Here is an 8052-nt window from a genome sequence, read left to right as displayed (position 1 = left end):
TATAATAATTAATATTCCAAATTTGGATAAAACTTGTTTTACATTCTCTACAAGCGGCAACATGCATACTTCAATACATAGTCCCATCCACATATAAATGCAGGATTCACTCTCAAAATTTTGATGACACAGTAATCATCATATAGAAAAAAAAGAGAAATACCCTCACTAATTTCAGAAGCAGCCATTTTGATTCTGCAACCGGGCCTAGTCAAAAAGCAGGATTTTGCTGCATTAGGTAAGGCAGTTGTTATTTATTATTTGTTTTGCCAAATCACACATACAGTAATACTTGCTTTCATGTTAAAATTGACAGTGATTTGTGAACGTAGATGCTTTAATAACAAATCATTTATCTGGAGCATTAATTCTGGGACTTGAAACTATTTCATGGAAATCCTATCATTTTAGATACGTTGTTTGTGGGTCTTTTGACGACAGACAGAGATTCTCCACATAGTTTCACTCTTGTGTCATGAGTCCTTTTGAAAACTGGTTCTATTAGTTTTGCAAAAAAGTGCTGGTATAACAGGTTTAAATTCCAAAGAAAACAAGCTGATGTTTTATTAGTTGTTGGCAGAGTATCCGAGAAATCACTTCTGGAAAAGGGGGAGGGGAGCAGCAGCTAATTTGCTAGGGTGTTGCTAAATGGTTGCTAAGGTGTTGCTAGGGAATTCTGGGTGGTTGCTAGGGTTCTCATTGCTAGCATGTTTCAGATAGATGCCAAGCAAAAGGAGTATTTTAGGACCCCTTTAACAGATGAGTTTGGATGAGAGTCCTGATCTGATCACAGCTTCATTTCATAATCCAAATAACATTTGAGTACTTAGGTCCACGTGTTAAGAGTGAAAATACTTCTGATCTTTTTCTTTTTGTCCTGCAGCTGTGAAGTGGTGAAGGGTGATGGCGTCTGTTAAAGATCTGCTCAAGAATTCACTGGAGAATCTGGTGAAAGATGAACTGAAGGAGTTTCAGTGGCACTTAAAGAAAGATCATAAGCATATATCAAATTCTGACATGGAGAATGCAGATAGGTTAGACACAGTGGATAAGATGGTAGCATGTTTTGGACCAGAAGAAGCTGTGAAGATCACAGTGGAGATCCTGAGGAAGATGAACCAAAATAATCTGGCAGAGCAGGTGGAGAACAATCACAAACAAGGTAACATTTAATTCACTGTGACTGTAATTGACTGTTGGCCAGTGTGATGATTTGACTTAATTTTTGCTCTTTGCTCTGCTGATGTGTTTTTGTGATTTATGTTTCCCAGTGTGTGATACTCTCTCACATACAGGTCAGGCTGAAGTCAATATAAAGACGTCTGCCACTGTTGGAGCTCATTCAAAAGAGATACGGGGTAAATAACAATCACTGCCTGTGCATGGGAACAAGAAAAAATATATCAACAAGCAACAACTACAAAGACAGAACAGTGAGAGATCTTATACATGTACATTTAATAGAACAGAGTGTCTAGCCATGATTTTACAAATGGTTTACAAGGGTCTTACACCCTGAATTAAAACTTCTGCAAGTGTAGCCCCTCCAGTTCGAACCACCTGCTCTAAAAAGGAGGCTAAAGACTGTGGTTTCTAGTGTCAGTCACTAGAGCGCCTTTTCAGATAAAGGGAGTGAGGTTTACACGCACAGCTCTCACTAGCCTACGTCTGTTACACTAGCAACTTCCACATTCGAAGGGTCATTGCAATAACCATAACCTAACCCTTATACAGTCTCATGTCTTATGTGTGCTAGAGGGTCAACGGTTTGATCAAAAAGCTTTTAATAATTTTGGTCAGCATGGCCTTAAGTTGATCCAAGTTCAATAGTGACAAACCAATAAATGATCTGGAAGGAAATAGAAAAAGAAAGTTATTATGAAATTTTAATATTGAAGCCAATTGCATTCAAGTCTGCATTAGTCAAGGCAGTTCCATCACCATATGTTATCAACCTCAGCATAATCAGTGTAAGATGTGCATTGTTTTATGGTGTATAACTTTTACCTTAACACCTTTAACCTTATTATTTATTATTCTTAGGTTAGGTTGAGTAAGTCAAATCTGACCTAATTCATAAGCATTCAAACAGTACTTACAATTTGTTCAGAAGACTTCTCTGTGGTCTGTTCGTGCTCAAGGGTTTAGTAATAAAAATATCAGTAGACAGTTATTTGCAATTAATGTAATAACAATTTTAATTACAATTTAACAAAAGTAAAGGCAAACAAAGGTTTATTAACAAAGTTAACAAAACAAAGCAAAGTTTCAATCAAAGGTGTAATCAGCTGGGTTTCTCGCGTTGAGAGACACTGCTCAATCAGTATCTGCCTGGCCAGTCTTCTCATCAGTCTTTTATACTCAAACAGTTCACTGCCGATGTTAAATTTTCTTCTACTGTCATCAGTTGGAGAGCTGCCAAGTCTTCCAAGATCCTTTTAAGGTGTTTCTGACGTAGTGTTTTCTCCTGTTAGCTCTCCTCCTCTGTGTCCATCTCCATTTCGACTGTAAAATATACCTTATCTACAAAATTACAATTTCCTTGTATCTAATACATAAATGTTCTCTACTCTACACTGAAGCTTAATATTTCCCTTTTAACATAAACATATACTGTCAGTAAAGCAGTCATATATAAACTACTTTAACATGGTTAAAGCTGCTGTCCGCAATTTTTTCCTCTTTGTCGCCATCTCTGTTTGAAACATGCAATTGCAGTCATATGCGGAACAGTTATCTGTACGTGCGTTGTGCCTCGGCACAGCTCGTCAGCGCAGATGAATCTAATGTTTGCTGTCAGTCACCGCACCGGTGTGGATACTGAACTTCAGAATCACAGATTCTACGTCTTGAAAGTATGACCAATATAAGAATTTTCACTGGAAAATATAATCTGAACAAGTAACATGTCTGCCACTTTTGTTCTGACCAACTGAGGGAAAAAGCATTAGGCCTACAATAAATCACGCTGCCAATGATGATTAAATCTAACGATCGCTTTGCTCTGATCACGTCAAACCGTGCAAATTATTATTACTGTTATATTGTTCTCAAATTGTTAATGTTAACAACATCAGCATTGCGTGACTGTGTATTTAGTGTGTATTAGTGTTACCTGTAGATTTCAATTTCTGTATCCACTCCACAGTCCAAAGTCTTTTGCTTTTTGTCTATGGGTGAATCTCCAGTTGTCACTGATGATTGTCATTTGGACCTTTCTGGATTACAATCCGCCATCAAAATGATAAGTTTAATTATTTCAACTGCTGAGAAAAGGCTATAAATGTGCCGCTACCGGCAGCATCCTCCCGTGATGTAACTGACTCGACGGAACTCCTTCCTTTGTTTACGGATGTGACGTAATGACGCACAGACAAACTGCTGCATGCTTGAATTTCCCGCGGAAATCCGCCATGTTGCTCTTATTATAAAACATTATTACAAGCTTACTGTTGTGAATCGAGACAAGATAATTAGATAGTTTTGAACACTGACTGGTTATGTACTTGTTCAAAAGTTGATTTTGGATAATTTTTAACCAAAAAAAGTTGCGGACTGCAGCTTTAAGTATACATGCATACATAATAGCAATTAATATCATTCTTATACATAGTTTTCTTTTCTACATTCCATCATTTCAATACATTTTAATGCATCATCACTAATTGGGTTACATAAAACTACTACAAAGCAAAAACAACTTTAAACAAAATAGAGTAATTGCATAATCGTCATATTCATCAACAGCATATAAACAATATTGCAGTAAGTGTGTGATTAATTTGAATGTAGTAGAAGCATGAATTTATGAAAAACACGATCACTTAGTCTTTTTTCCCATTTTTTAAAGGCTCAACTGCAGATGACATTCAAGCTACTCTCTATGATTACACAAAGACCAGCCTCTATTTGAAGAACAAATTAAAACAGGACTATGAGCAGATGTTGGTTGGTAATTCACAGACGGGTCATCAGCAATACCTGAACGATATCTACACTGATTTATATGTGGTGGAGAATGAGACTGGAGGAAGAGTGAATGGCCATGAGGTGATACAGATTGAATCAAATCACAACCGATTGACTATCAAGGAGAAGCCAATCAAGTTTAATGACATGTTTAATGTCCAGTGTGACATGGGTCGACGAAACAGAAAAGTGCTGACATTGGGGATTGCAGGAGTGGGAAAAACTGTCTCTGTCAATAAATTCATCTTTGACTGGGCTGAAGGAACAGGAAATCAGGATATAGTCTTCATATTTCCACTTCCATTCCGTAGATTGAATTTGATTAAAGAAGAGTACAGTCTCATGGGACTGCTTAACAAATACTTCTTTAGGTGTCCTGAAGAATTGCCCTCTCTTCCTGAAGGTGACGGTAAAGTTATGTTCATCTTTGATGGGCTGGATGAATGTCGCTTTCCTTTGAGCTTTAAAGAAGATGACATATTTACAAATGCAAATGAAAAAACAACAGTAAGTAAGATAATAATAAACCTTATCAAGACACATCTGGTTCCCTCTGCTCTCATCTGGATTACATCCAGACCAGCAGCATCCAGTCTGATACCCCGAAACTACATTGATCAAGTGACAGAGGTGCGAGGATTTAACAATGAGCAGAAAGAGCAATACTTCAAAAATAACAGCAATACTGAGGTTTCTGAAAAAATCATCAGTCATATAAAGAAATCTAGGAGTCTGTACATTATGTGCCATATCCCTGTCTTCTGCTGGATCTCTCTCAGTGTACTTCAGCCTCTACTGGCTCGAGAGAGCAATGACAAAACTCCCACATCTCTCACAGGGATGTACACAAGCTTCTTAATTTCTCAGCAGCAACAGATGGAAGAAAAAATACTGTGATGACCCTGAACCTAAAGCCAATGCAAGGTCTTTTGATCAGATTATTCTGAAGCTTGGGAAACTGGCCTTTCAACAGCTGGAGAAAGGAAACCTGATTTTCTACAAAAAAAGATCTTGAGAAATGTGGACTAGATGTCAGTGAAGGGTCTGTGTTCTCTGGGTTATGCACTCGAATGTTTCAGGAGGAAAAGGCAAGAAACGTTTACAGCTTCGTACATCTCAGTGTACAGGAATTCCTTGCTGCTCTTTATGTGTTTTTGATGGGAAAAGATGAGAAAGCTGACGTATTTCCTCTATCTTGGAGAGAAAAACTCACATGGAAATTGTCCAAAAAGCCACTGTTTCAGCTTCATAAGGCTGCAGTCAAGAAGGCTTTACAAAGTGAGAACGGACACCTGGATCTTTTCCTCCGGTTCCTTCTGGGTCTCTCACTGGAGTCCAATCAGAATGACCTGATGGAACTACTGCCAGAACTGGAACTCAAAACAGAGAACATCAAAGACACTGCTGACTATATCAAAAAGAAGATACAGAAAGAGAAATCAGTAGAGAGAACCATCAATCTCTTCTATTGTCTAAGTGAGCTGAATGATAACTTTGTGGAGGAAATCCAGAAGAATCTGAGCTCAGGAAATCTTTCAGCACAGAATCTCTCCTCTGCTCAGTGGTCTGGTCTTGTATTTGTGCTTTTGATTTCAGAAGAGACTCAAGAGAAGTTTGAACTGCAGAAATACAGAAGATCTGATGAAGCACTAATGAGACTGCTGCCAGTGATCAAAAACACCAGAAGAGCACTGTAAGAGTCTTCTTTACATTAATTTATATACACATTTGGTCTTTCGTAATTGGGCCTTCATTTTACATTGTTGACTTGTTGGCCTAGACTGTTCAGAAAAATGACTAAATGTTATGTGTGTGATGATATATCTACAGGTTTAATGTTTTATAAAGAGAAAATTGTTTTAGCTTTGCTTACATCACTACAGTCAAAGGATTTTCCTGATTACAAACGCTTCATAAAAAATATTACTGTTGCTGTTTGTTTTTTTCTCTACACAGGCTACAGTGCTGTAATCTTACTGCTCAGTCCTGTGAACATTTGTCTTTAGTTTTACAATCCTCAAACTCCTTCCTGAGAGAGCTGGACCTGAGTAACAATGACCTTCAGGATTCTGGAGTGAAGCTTCTTTCTGATGGACTGAAGAGTCCAAACTGTCAGCTGGAGATATTGAGGTAAATGGTTTTAAAATAATTAACTACCCAGATAACACACATACATCGGGCCGATGTTGACCCAATTCACAAAGTTCCATTGCCAAGACGTTGCTCAGGGAGTGTTTGCTAATTGGGAAAATGTCGCAGAGACGTTGGCACCTGCAAAGCTGTAAATCCTGACTGCCCTGCATGGGCTTTCTAGGACCTTTATTTATTTAGGCTGAACTTTTCAGGCTACACCCAGATAGCACACTGACATATAGTATCAACCTACAATCGATGTTTCTCACGGCATCAAAGACCAACGTCACACACACCTTTCAAAACTAACGGAAAATCAATGCAGATGGTTTGCTTACCTTATGCTAAAACGATGCTTCTCTAAGTGTACTGATGTGTGACTATTCTTTACAACTACAAATCCCAGTGTCACAAGTGCTCAGTTTCGCTATAGTAATACCCTCACAGAACATGGTAGTAATTAGCCATCCATGCAAAAGCAGAGGTCATTGTGGTGTACTGTTAGTACATCTGTCCAGGCCAAGATCTGATGTCTTCATGCCTTCAACTGGGGATACCTGAGATACAGCAATAAAAATAGTACAGTTCAAAATCCAAAATTTTGAACAAAGTATCGCATCTGGTGACACAAATTAATGATTAATGTAAAATATAAAGAATTCATGCATTTACAAACCTCATTTGGATAAATATGATGGCCTGTCAGTGATGTGCTGCAATAAAAAAGAAAAGACACATAACACATTACAACTATTTCCATAGTGGGTCATTTTATAATAAATTAATTATGATTTTAAAAGATCTTGTTAATAACTTTACATTTTAATATTATTATTATTATTATTATTAGTTGTAGTAGTATATCCACATTTTTCCTTAGCGCAAGTTGCGCCCGACTCATAACCGGAAGTATGATTTACCTTTCCGGTCTCTGAGGTTTCTAGTAAAATTAGCATATTTTCTAGGCTAATAATGTAACATTAAACCTATCAAAATAGATTAATCCAGATTGAAGCCTGTTGTTTCAGTCTCTTGATCTGGGAAATTATTGATCTGTGGCAGCTATTGGGGAAACTCACCATCTTCATGGCATCAAGGCCTTGTCCTGAAGAATCTCAGCACCAAATGTTAAGGATTACATCTGGTAACAAGAGCATAGACATAACTCTAAGAACTCTAATGACATTTTTACCCTCTGATATTGTATTGGAGATTTAGAGAGTTTTTAGAGTGTATGAGCAGTGAGTGAGCTGACCAGATTTATGTGAAAAATAACTTAAATGCGTAAAGTTGTTGACTCATTTTGCTGATTATTTACCCTAAAGATTTTTCACAGACGGTCTCACTGAAACAACTTGGGGTTAATGATTTTAAAATGTGAGGTGATAATGTTTTCTTTGACAGGAGTGCAGGCTATCAGCATGGACGAATCTAGGAACATAACAAACAGTTTATCACAGAGCCTATATAATGTCAGAATTATTAGAAGGAAACAAGCTAGAGCAGAGGTGAAATGCAGATAAGAGAAAGTAGAATATACATACAATAATTTCTTAACAGAATTTGTTTTAGGCTTACTTAATTTTACATTACTTAGTGTTACATACGTTTGGATGTCAGAACCTTACAAACTGTAAAATTAAAAAATAATTTTGCAAAAGAAAATGACATGTATGGTGATGTAGGTAAATATTTTGTAGGGTAACGCTTTGGTATGTAAAACATATTTACCATTAACTTTTGCCTCAAACTCTTAGTATACTGCTTATAAATAGATAGTAAGGTAGTTATAGCATTTAAGTTTAGGTATCTATCAGGTAGGATTTTAGGGATGTTGTAAAATAAGGTCATTCAGGTCAGGCATTAATATGTGCTTTATAATACTAATAAACAGCCAATATGGAAGTTAATAAGCAACTAGTTAAAAGTGAGAATTGTTCCCCATACTAA

The 8052-nt window shown here is 37.0% G+C and overlaps 1 pseudogene; it reads left to right on the top strand.

Annotated features, from left to right (window-relative positions):
- The first annotated feature begins 387 nt into the window (after positions 1–387).
- On the top strand, positions 388–6495 carry LOC125246408 (annotated as a pseudogene).
- Positions 6496–8052: the final 1557 nt, after the last annotated feature.

This window comes from Megalobrama amblycephala, linkage group LG1 (assembly GCF_018812025.1).
Source record: "Megalobrama amblycephala isolate DHTTF-2021 linkage group LG1, ASM1881202v1, whole genome shotgun sequence".
Lineage (NCBI taxonomy): Eukaryota > Metazoa > Chordata > Actinopteri > Cypriniformes > Xenocyprididae > Megalobrama > Megalobrama amblycephala.
Note: the sequence above shows the minus strand (reverse complement) of the source record. Positions and strands in the feature narration are given on the sequence as shown.